This window comes from Sturnus vulgaris, unplaced genomic scaffold (genome assembly GCF_052056855.1).
Source record: "Sturnus vulgaris isolate bStuVul1 unplaced genomic scaffold, bStuVul1.hap1 Scaffold_120, whole genome shotgun sequence".
NCBI classification, from domain to species: domain Eukaryota; kingdom Metazoa; phylum Chordata; class Aves; order Passeriformes; family Sturnidae; genus Sturnus; species Sturnus vulgaris.
Window position 1 is genome coordinate 36,559 of NW_028276050.1, and position 12,413 is coordinate 48,971.

Below are 12,413 nucleotides of genomic sequence, written 5' to 3' on the forward strand. Positions count from 1 at the left end.
ATGGATCACGGTGTCTCCCAGACCCAAGCTGCATCCACCTGTAACCCTGGCTGCTATTGGAGTGCCAAACGCCTCTTCCAGACTGATCTCAGAAACCAGGAAGGGTGAGTTTTGTTTCATAGGGAAAAGGGCCACTATTTACAACAGTCTGCCTCTCTCGCAGTGTGAATTGAAAACGAAAGCTTTTCGCCTACGCCCTTTATAAAGAACTGCTCCCAGGATGAGAAAGTCTTTCTGGCCAGAGCTTGCCCCTGACGCGAGGAAGCTGCTATTAGCACGGCATTGCAGGGGCACTTCTCGCTCCTTGACTATGTGCTCAGCACTCTCTGAATTCGCTGCTAGCTCCACGGTCCTTCTCAGCTGCAAGTAGCAGTGCTCACAGTACATAGAGCTTCGCAAGGACCGAAGACCTGGAGGGACATACTGCACTCGAAAATGAACCAGGATTTCCTGTAGAAATATTGGTAGACGTGTTCTACACTGCCCCTTCTCGTCAGCCATCTTGTGCTCCTGCTGCTGCTTCTGCTGTGAGGAATCACTCCTTGAAAGACGAGCGAGAGCGTCTTTCTGGGTGCATTGCACTGAGTGAGAGCTCGCTAGGGACTTTTGGATGTAAAACTTTTTCCACCTCCAAAAATACATGGAGAAGTCTTAAAAGTTTTGGTTTTATTAAGAATACTTAGGTCCAAGTATTGCTGGTATTGCTGTCCTAAACACTGGTTTAGAACACAGGTTTCAGTCTGAAATTGACTGCTTGTTTCTGTCTTTTTGCCTAGTAGCAATCTAATTCTAAGGTAATTAGATGTAGGAAAAACATAAACTACATCTCAGGTTAGGTGGGATAATTGGCTCGGAAGGAAATGGAATTCAGAATTTGGAAAGAATCTAAAATAAGCTGATGTCACAATCCGAGATTCCCTTGGGTTCCAAATCCTTTCATTTGTGTTTTTGTGGGCTATTTTGAAGGCGGTGTACCATTGAAGCCATGATTTAGCTGCGGTGAGACCTGCTCTGCTGTAAAAGCATTATTTTCTCAGTGAGCATGGACAACAGTTAGAGTGTCATCTTTTAAGATTCCCTGCACTCCACTTATGGTGGCAAAAGCAGTGCCTTGACTGTAATCATAAAAGTGATTACAGTTTCATTGCTTTGACATCATGTAGGATGCTTCCTCCATCTGCTGTGGTCAGCATTAAGTAACAGATTTCTCAGTTTCTAGGAAGAGTCTAGCAAACAATCACCTTGCTCCTTCTCTTGCATTTATTCATCACTGCTATGCTGCTACACAGACAGATAGTCTGTTTATGATTCAACAATTCAATGGGACATCAAGTAAATAGCAAAGCAAAACTTAACTACGGAAAGCACTATAAGGGCCAGAGATTAGCTTGGATCAATGTGAGGTTTCTGGGGACCTCCGGGTGCCTCTTGTGCACCCACACTGTCGGGCTACTTCTTCTTTTATGTAAAAAGCAAAGCGGCTAATAGTAGCTGTAAAGTTATTTATTGCAGAAGCACATCAGTCTCAAATGCAGAGTCAAAGCTAACAAAGTCCATTCCAGGTTCTAGCTCCAAGTCCCAAACAGAAGCAGAAGCTTCCCGTGGTCCCAGCAGGGCCGGAGGAGCCGGGCAGCTCCTATCTTCTTCTCGGGTGTTGATTTCAGCGGCGAAAACATAAGCAGAGCAAAAGCTGTGGCATAAAAGCAATGGCTAAAAGCAATGGCAAAGCTGCAGTGGCAAAATGCAATGGCAAAATGCACATGGCATAAAGCCATGGCATAGAGCCCCACCTCTCCCTGATGCATGTTCTTTTATAGAAAGTTTCCAACTAGCTAAGACACAAACTCGGACCACTACTTCTTAATCTATTAGAATTCTGGTTTCTTAGCACGCCAGGCTACGTATAGACTACGTTCATGGCCTATCTTGTTCTAATTGAAAAATGTAAGCAATATTCTTAACTCTAACTCTATTATGTCTAAAGCTAAGTTCTTGGAGCCTCTAAGAAAACACTAGCATGTTTTTCAACCTTCACTAGAACATGTACTACTTCTCAGGCATCTAAGACCTTTTACTCCCTAAAAGCACTTAAAACTTATTCCATTTACTTACTTATTTTCTCTCTCTTATGTTACAACCTAAGTCTTCATCTCTGCCTTATAAATGAAAGGCCTAATACACTTTAATCCATCTAAAGATTTCAATTCAATTCCTGCACTCTGATTTGTCTCTGAAGAAATCAGAGAGACTCCTGACTTACTGACTCCAACAGATCAAAACAGGTATTCTCCTAGCATTGTTTACAAACGAGTCAGCATGTGAAACAGAAGGCACAATGTAGTTTGGGCCTTGTTTTGGGCATGCCCGGAAGAAGGAAATTCTGATTTCACATATGGGAAAAGAAATGTTGACATTTGAATGAGATTGTTCATACCCCAGAAAAGGTTGCTTTGAAAGGTTGTGGAAGTCCTGTTAGGAAACATGGCTTTACAAGTCCTTTCCACCAGGAGACAACAGCTGCAGAACATCTGGGTGTGCCAGTGTTGAGAGCACCAGCAAAGATCAAAGTGGAGAAGTTGGTGAACAATGGCAGTGGCCTGGGGGAGAGCAAGTGGGGTGCTGGCTGTGGGACCAGGGGAGTCCTGACTGATTTAGGAGGCGTGTGATGGTCTGTGCCAGCAAGCGGAGTAGTGCTGTGGCCTTGGCACACTGCGAACACTGGAATTCAGTGGGGTCACTGGGCAGGCTGAGTGTCTGAGCTGCTGGAGGGCCCCAGGTTGCCCACATGTAAACATCCAGTCTCACTCTTGCCAGCCACAGAAAGGAGCAGGATGTGGCTGCTGGCGATGCCTGTCATGTATATGTAGTGTATATGCGTGCTATCCCAGCCTGCTGGGAACACTTCTTCTTTGGGACTGCTTGGGCTGAGGGAGAGAAAGCAGTGGTAGTTTCTGAGGTTTTGAGTTTGCTCGAGTTTCTCAGGCTGTTTCTGGAGCCACCCAGAGTTCTCTTCCTTGACGCATTTCAAGTCCTGCTAATTTTCAAAATTCAAACAGACACAGCCCTAAGCTAGTTGATCTGACTTCAGAGCTACTCTTACACTGAGCTGTTGGATGATCTGATCTCCTGAGATGTCTTCCATCTCAGTTTATGACCTGGTTCTTGTGAAAAGTAGGATCCAGTAGCCTGGAGAAGAGAGGTTTCTGGAGAGACAGTATTGTGGCCTTTGAATACGTAAAGAGGGTATAAGACAAATGGAGAAAGACTTTTTAGGAAGGTTTGCAGAGACAGGACAAGGGGCCATGCTTTCAAACTGAGACTAGGTTTAGACTGGCTAAAAGGAAAAACTTTTCTACAATGAAGCTGGTGAGACACTCAAACGGGTGTTCCAGAGAAGTTGTGGATGCCCCATCATTGAGAGTGCTCCTTATCAGTTTGGCTAGTCTTGAGCAATTTGATCTACTGTAAGATCTACCTGGCAAGGAAGTTGGACTAGATGATCTTTAATCACAGACTGTTGTATGATTCCGTGAAAGACAGAATGCAATAAAGTTCATAATTCAGATTTTGGCGCAGACATATTTATTATTTCTCACTTTATGCATCATTGCAATGACAACTTGTTAGCTTCTGAAATGATTAGCTGAGATTGATTTCCTTCCTTAGTTTCATTTTTCCTGTTATTCCTTCACTCTTGGACTTTTTTTTTCACTAGATTTCCTCTTTCAGTAAACTGCCCTTAAGTATCACTTTGCTCCCCACCTGGCTTTATTTTTTTTCAATGACACCTTTTCACTGGTTCGTTTTGGGCCTTTGCTGCTTGAAGTCCAGCAGCCTCCTTGTCTGAGCATTATGGAGCTTTCTTTACAGCTTCATCACTATGCAAAAAGCCATAAATTACTGTGTTCCATCTCACATACCATCAAGTATCACACTAATATTCCCTCTGCTGAATAGCTGGTTGGCTTACATAGACCAGCCAAAAACCAGGAAATCCAGATGGCAGCAAGAATCTTGTAGACTACTCCCGCTGTTCATTTAAATTCTGGAGAAGTCACGTGAGGTATCACATTCTCTTGAAAGAAGTGTCTACCATCTCGGACATTCTAGAATGGGCTATTAATATTGTCATGAGTTTCTGGCTAGACCTTTTAGTATGCAAATTCAAATGATCTGAAATGATAGAACTTCAAGAATTTTTTTTTTTCCCAGAATCGAAGTATGATGGAGTTCCATAGGGAGAATCTTAATCTTAGTTATTCTATTCCATCTCACATCATGGCTGGGGGCAGGGAGAAGGGAGTATCTTTGGGGGACAATGGGTTCCGGTGTAGTCAGTAAGCTGGGCAGAGGAGCCATCAGGTATTGTCTGTTGTTGGGGGGGGGGAATTCATGTGAACTCTTCCTTTCTTGTACCCTGCCACTAGTATTGTTGCTAAAATTGTTTGTTTTCTCATCCAAGTGACAGAATCAGCACACTTAATGAGGGATGAAGAGGGAGCAGCGACCTCAGAACAGGAGGAAGAAGAAGCAGAGCCTGCTGTCCTCCAGAAGAAAAAAACACTACCAGCCAACTTTGCATCATCTGTGAACTTCCTGGGCGTGTACTCTATCCCCTTGTCCAGATCACTGAGCAAGATATTAAACAGGACTGGGCCCAAGACTGAGCCTTGGGGACCAGCTGGATGAACTCTATTTCCCACCACTCTGTGGGCCTGGCCATCACCCAGTTTGTCACCCAGCAAAGAGCCCACCCATGCAAACCATAAGCAGACAGTTTCTTCAGGAGAATGATGTGAGACTCATTGCAAAAAGGATCAGGGAGATGCCTAGGAAGAGTCTCAGGTGAATCCAGGAGACTATAGTGGAGGACTATTCAGTTTTCCAATCAATTTGCTTAAAAAACTCTACAAAACCGTAATAAAAAAACAAACAAACAAACAAACAAAAAAAGCAGACCAAACAAACACACAAAACCCCCCAACCAATAATCACCAAAGAGACAAAAAAAGCCCCCAAAAAAGCCCACCAAAAAACCCACCCAAAACTGAAAAAAAACCCCAAACCCAACACAAAAAATCAGGGTGAATGTTTTTAGTAACTTTAAAAATAACAAAACAAAACAAAACAAAAAAACCCCAGAAAGTCACATTTCTAAAGGTGCTGTCCCAGCCTCTTCTCTCAGCAGGGACGACATCCTGAAGTGGAGCCAGTTGGAAGAGAGCGGGACGGGGCAGCACCTGGGCCATTGTCACAGGACGGCCCTGTGGCTGCCCCATTGCCAAAACCTGGACACATAAATCAAACACAGGTATGCACATGTGCTTAGACACAGCAAAAATATATTTGTCTGAAAAGAATACTGGTCCATTTCTATCACTGGAAAGAGCATAATGCCTCGTCTCAGCTTTCTTTTCAGTCATTACAAATGTTTCGAAAATAAAGGAGTGCAGAAAATGGAAATATCCAAGATCAACATGAGGACCAGTAACAAAGATTCCATTTTTGAAACTGCATTGGGAATCCTCTGCAGAAATTGACTCAGAGCTCTAAGATTTACAAAAAAGACCAAGAGGATTGGAGTCAATACAACACAGTGTCTGCAGACTTCAGCTGGTTGCCTTGATTTCTCAAATATGATGGAGGAAGCACCTTAGCAACTACAGCTGCCAGTTCTCTCAGGGCCCTGACATGCCTCTGGGTGGGTCCCATGGTCTTGCATGCTCAGGTTCCTCAAGTGGTCTGAAAGCTGACCTGCTACTATGGGTTAGAATCAAGTCCACCAGTCCAATAACCTGAGAGATGTGGAAATAGTGACTGGCAGAGTAAATTGAGACCAACACTTGTTGAGTACCTCAACCTTCTCTTTGTCTGTTGTCACTAGTGCTGTCTGGCTTATGGGGGTGGGGGGGAATAGGGAAGGTGTGATAGGTTTCTTTTCATCTTCCTTTTCCCACTGAAATACCCGTAGGTGCCTTTATTATTCTTAGTTTTGGCATGCTTTTCCAAATTCAGCTTCAACTCAGCCTTAGCTATACTGATCCCATCGTCACACACTCGTGTTAACACTCTATTTTTCCCATGATTTGTCTCGGTGTGTATTGTCTGCATATTACCTACTTGCATCACATCTATTAATTTTCAATAACCTTCTGGCTTTAAATTGTTTTCAAAAAAAACCTTTTTGAACCTTTTCACCTCAGAAATTCACCTGGGAAGCCCCAAATCCCCAAAATTCACCCCGAAGTCCCCCCTGGGATGCTCAGCACTCACCTGGCAACTCCCAAAATTCCACAAACTCACCCCAAAATTCACGGGGGACCCCCAAATCCCAGGGCTTCACCCCAAAATCCCACCTGCAACCCCCAAAATCCCTCAAATCACCCCCAAGACCCAGTCCCCCCAACACCTCCCAAATTCACTCCAAAATGTCTCCAATCCCCCTCAAAACCCTCCCAGATACCCCCAAATCCACCAAATTCACTCCCAGACTCATCTGGGACTCCCAAAAATCACCAAAATTCCCTGGAAAATCCACCTGCATCCCCCCAAATTCATCCCAAAATTCTCCCACGACTTCCAAATGCTCACCTGGATACCCCAAAATCGACAGAATTCACCCCAAAATCCGTCTGGCATCCCCAAAACTCACCTGAGAACCCTAAAATTCACATGTATACCCTAAAATTCACCAAATTCACCCCAAAATTCCCCTGAGATCCCTAGAATTCCAGAAATTCCCCCTAAAATTCAACTGGGACTCCCCACATTCCACAAATTCACCCCAAACCTCGATACCCGGGATACCCAAAATTCCACAAATTCTCCCCCAAAATCAACCTAGGACCCCTCAAAACTCACCTGGATCTCCCCAAATCCCCGCCCCCCCCCCCCCCCCAATTCACCTGGGCACCCCCAAATCCCCAGAATTCAACCCCAAATTCACCTGGGACCCCAAAAACCTCCAAATTCGGTCCAAAATGATTGGCAACTTTACACACTCCGTTTTCCCACAAAAGGATCTAGAGCCCTGTGCGCTTCGTATACAAACTAAATGCAAAAAAACTTTCTATTCATTCTCAGCAAAAAGACTTCCTATTCCTCCTTCTTTTGGACAAAACTGCCTTCACTTTCAAACTTATTATCTTGCTCACTTACCTGCATAATGCTTAGTCCCTGTTCTGCATGCTCATTTTCTTCACTTTTACAAGGAATCCTCTCCTCATCTTCTTCTTCCTCTGCTTCTTCCATTTCCTGTGCCAAGATCACCTGTTTCTCTGTTAGATTTCTTTCTCTAGCTGATTTTTTGACAACTGTCCCTATCTTCTGGCACCGCTCGCTCGAGAGAGGCGATTGTCCCGCTCTGCTCTGGGCTGGGACTGCGCTCTCTTCAAGCCCTGGGGGCAATTTTGGATGCCACAGCGTCAGAAAGACCTCAGGCTATTGGAGAAATGTCCAAAGGAGGGACACAGGGATAGCGAAGAGGCTGGAGGGAAAGCCATACAAAGAGTGGCTCAGGGCATTTGGTTCAGCTGCAGAGAGGACACTGAGCTCACACCTCACTTGGGACCTCTCAGCTCCTCCCAAGGGCAGCACAGGGACAGCTTTGCTCTCTGCTCTCTGCGACCAGGGACAGGAGCCAAGGGAATGCCAGGAGCTGTGTCAGGGGACGATTAGGCTGGCTATCAGGGAAAGGTTTTTTTCCTCAGAGGCTGGTCGGGCACTGAATAGGTTCTCCAGGCAATGGGCACAGCCCCAAGGCTGCCAGAGGTCCAGGAGCGTTTGGCCAATGCTCTCAGGGATGCAGAGGGTGGGACTGTTGGAGTGTCTGTGCAGGGCCAGGAGTTGGACTTTGACGATCCCTAGGGGTCCCTTCCGACTCAGGAAACTCTTCCCATTTTCCCCTCTTTCCTCTCCTTGCACAATGCTCTCAGCTTACTGTTCCACCGCATGTTCCACTTCTGAAACCTCCGCTACTTCTTTCCAGTTCAAGCACAGTTCTACTGGTTACAATCCAAAGATAGACAGATTGGAAAACAACCAAAAAGAAACACCTGTTTGGAATGTCGTGCTCTTATCTGCATCTCGAACTATGAAGTCGATTGTGCCTTGCAAGTTCTAAAAGCAAAACAACAACAAAAAACACCCGTTTTAACATAGGGATTTGCTTTCTTCTAAGAAATCCATATCCCTTCTCAAAATGGATCTATTTCAGGAAGAGATCATCTTGAATAGATCACTTACTATCTAAAGAACCTGGAAGACTCAAATCCGTAATGATAAGCCTGTTACCTTGTCGTTTTCTGTTCCAAAGGCAAATGAATTTGCTCAAGTGCCGTTTGTAACAAGGACAGAGCTCAAAGTGTGGCTCTGAGAAATGTTTTGGTTTCCCTCTCCTATCTCTATCAAAAGCACTTTCTTCAATGGCTGAAACAATACTTGATACAGTCTGAATTTTAAAGGTCATGAAAATTTTCTCCAAAGTGAAAAATTAATATAGCAGTCAGGTTTGAAACCAACGGGAATTTTTGTTTTACCTGTTTGAAGATTCCCTTCACACTAAAATGCTGGCTGATGGATACCTAGAAGAAATCAATTCCCACAAAATGCTTCTGGGTAAGCCATTACATCATCCATTACAATTTGCTTCAGTGTCCCGTTCCTGTCCAATTGAAGGTCCCTGTTTAAGAGACTCAAGTACGGAGAGAAATAAAATTTAAAATGACTACAGTGCCTTTAAATCTAAATCGAACTTCCTTATCAATCTCATAAAACCTTTAGGCTAAATGTTGCCATTGATCTGTTTCTACTGAACACAATCACGTCCTGGCTTGTTAGAGATTAGTTCATTACAAAGAAAGAAACGCACAGAAGTTAAAATATTTCCAAAGAAGCATTTGACATCCTTCCTTTTGGATGGGGAACCATTCCAACACTGCTTACATAAGAGGTCAAATTACTGTCTTCCATGTTAGTTCTGCACTGTGCTCAGCGGAGCCTTTCTGGTTTATTTGCCTTTGACTTGGACATAAAGCTGAGTCTTGATTCAAGAAAAAATCAATATTCACACTTGGTTTCATTTACACGGACATTGGCTTGGTCTCCTAAACAAAGAAAATGATGGGGAATTTTTGTAGGAGTTCAGATAGGTAACATTCTCTTTCCACAACCTGGCATTGTATTTTCACTTGGTCTCTTACCTCCGGCTATGTTTTAACGGCTCAAATTATTAGGAAGAGTATCAAACCTCCAGCTCTAACCACAGTCCCACTGCGAGGTGTGTGAAGGTATGTGCATCTGCCCCTCAGGTCCATACTGCTCTTCTAATGTGCCTCTGATCGAGCAGGTAGGAAAGACCTCCTGGGTGTGTGAACAGTGCTGCTTCCTCTATGGCTTCAGAGCTGCTGCTAAGATCTTCAGGAAGGAGAGCAGTATTGTACCCATTTTTAGATGGTTTTTAAAGTTGCCAGTGCTTGGCTGTCTTAAACATCTGAGTTCCTAGAACTTTGAATGAGATCAAATCTATGAGTGAAGTGATGATGGTGCAGACCAACTTCTGATTCCAGTGATCCAAGAATCTGCACTACTACTTTTACCTTCTGAATAAGGCATGGATGTGATGGTATGCACAGTAATACTGATGTGCTATGGTTTTTGAATGCTGGCAGTCTTTTTTTGTCCCATTCCTAAAGCGTGGGCATTATTTGCCTTAACCTTGTTCAGTAGGGACATTATTCTATATTCTTACATGAAGTGAAAAGCACTCTTTTTCCATACCTTCACACAACAGCATTAAAACAAGGCCTAAGTAGTACAACCAATATTCAAAGATGCAAAGCAAAGATGCTCTACCTTTTAAGTTTACCATACAAAATTCATACCTTGTTCTAATTTGATCTCAAGAAGAAAGGGTGTTCTCCAAATACTCCTTCAGCTCTTCCTCACAGCTCACCGTTTTCCTTTTTTCTAAGATTGTATCCAGATCACTTTCATCATCTAAGGCCACATAAAAAAGCTAGTAAAAATGGTTTCGTAGATACTAAAATCTCCCCAACTATTTAGGATTCAAGGAAGTTAATTGTGCACATATCTTCTACACCCAGAAGAGAAAGCTACCTCAGCAAAACTCATCGCCTATGAAAATCTTCCTAGATAATGAACACCTCTGACACTGCCACCCCAAGTTGGTGTTCTGAAACAATGAGAACCTCACATCCAATCAAACTCTAGACCTTCACAAGATCTCGTCATAGTAACTTGCAGCCACTTTCTACAGAAAGCAGCAGTGATCTCTATCACTGTTGCCATACCAACAATAAGACAGGACTGTCCATTCAGCATGAATCAAGCAGTTAGCAAAAATGCACCTGACAGAATGAAACTGAAGAGTAGAAATTCCCATCTAAAAGTCAAAGATTACATTTTTAATTTTATAGCAGGTATTTTGAATTTCAGAGGGCTCTTTGCATTAAGAAGTCCTGTCTTTATAGCACACCCTTGTTTTTATGTTTCTACCTGGATTATGGCCATTTAGCCGTCTCCTTCAAATCACTCCAAAGAAAAACATTCAAGTGGACAAGTTCTTTCTAAACTGCTGGAAGGTGAAATGAATGAGTAAGAGGATATGTAACATGATAAAAGGCTGCCTGGAATTTTACGACTGGTATCCAACATGGTGCCTTCTATCTGGAGAGTAAAAAAAAATCAGTCTCCAAGTAAACTGGTAAGAATGCGGATTCTCAAAACTTCTGTTTATTCTGGCACCATAAAGCACCAAATCACATTCTATCATTTATCCCTTTAGAAACAACTGCCCGACTTTTTTTATGTATAGAAAAGATTGGAAGACATTTGGGAGATCATGTCCAGCTATTCCTAAAGTCTGATCTTAAGCAGACTGGGCCATACGTCATTCATCGCTATCCTATGTATTTCAGATAGAAATGATCATAAAAATACAATCTATTTCTATTACAAATAATAAACACAAGAATTATGAACACTTCCACATGAAACTCTTCCACACCAAACTGTTTCTCTGGAGTGTTTTGTCACACTATGGACCTCTTTCTAAGGTGACATCAATAGCCTACCACGCAGAAGGCATTGCAGGTGGGAGCACAGGAAGAACAGACTAATCCCAAGGAGTGATGAAGATATATGTCATCAAATAAAAGAAACGTACATCCACGTGCTCCACTTCTTCTTCAAACCTACATTTTCGTTTCTCAGTCATCTGAAGCATGTTGGAGTGCACAACTTCAGCATCTTCTGCTGTGCAAATGTTCATATCTAACAGGGTCATCTGAAGGAAAAGAAGAACAAATTATTGACATGCACAGAAGAAATACTGTGTGGCTTTCAGAGAGCCTGGCTAAACGTAGTGTTTCTTTTCTTGTGATGGACAGAGATAGATTCAGCCTCCTACATGCCATATTAGATTAGTAAACAATACCATCTGGTTGGACACAAAGGGAGAAATTGAGGCAGAGGTGGAATTTCTTTCCCAAGAGAAGACAGATTTAGCACAAGGGCTGAGGCGCCTTGCATCGTCCACATTCATGTAGGACAGCACTCCCTTCATTACTGGCATTTGTTACGGCTTTTCCACATTTCAAGTACAAACACCAACTACTACCAACCAAAGGGATGGCTTACTTTTTGAAGAGAGTAAGGCGGAAGTTAAAAAGGAATTCCACTTGTTATCTCAATGTCTGGTGCATCCTCAGACGCATTTTACTCTAATGACACATTGGACCACGGCTATCACAGCCAAAAGCTGTGGCACTCAACTTGCACATCTGCCCTTTCTCCTGACATTTGCCCTCGACCAGCTCATACTGGATGCTCATTTTCTCCACGCACTCCACATTAGGGCTGTCTGAATGATACGGAACAGACCACAGTCAAAATTCCCATCTTTCACAGTGCAGTGTGACATGGAAACATGACAGAGGCCATGTGCTGAATCTCAGCACACGGAACAGATGCCAGCAGTGCCTACAGACACCAGACACTACCAGCCAAAGAAATCAAGACATTTTCATACACAGCTGTTTATCATTATGCTTCAAAGTAGCAAGGTACTTACAATCGCTACCAACTTCTTTGCTATCATACAGGCTACAAACATCCCAACAGGATGTGCTCTGGAGCAAGAGAAGGCAGACACAGAGCGGGAAGGCATGCTGCAAGGACACAGAGAAAGGAAGTATCTCCAATACTTCCCTTCTTCTTCTCCAAGAGTTAAAAAGGAGTATTTTTGTATGATTGAGAAGGGATCCATGTCAAAATTAACTTTTGATTTCCCCCAGATTCATTCTAACCGAGCCAGTTCCTGCTAGATCTCCCCATGTACTGGCCAAAGGAAAGCCATGCCACAGGCAGCTTCTTTGGCTCTTACTGCCACCTCC

General features: G+C 43.4%; 1 long non-coding RNA gene across 1 annotated transcript; it reads right to left on the reverse strand.

Moving 5' to 3' along the window:
• Positions 1-7,940: 7,940 nt before the first annotated feature.
• LOC148219433 (uncharacterized) lies at positions 7,941-11,255 on the reverse strand. The gene is made up of 3 exons (XR_015799789.1): positions 11,186-11,255; positions 9,882-9,996; positions 7,941-8,003 (listed from the first exon to the last, which is right to left on the reverse strand). It is a non-coding gene; the product is annotated as an uncharacterized LOC148219433 (long non-coding RNA).
• Positions 11,256-12,413: the final 1,158 nt, after the last annotated feature.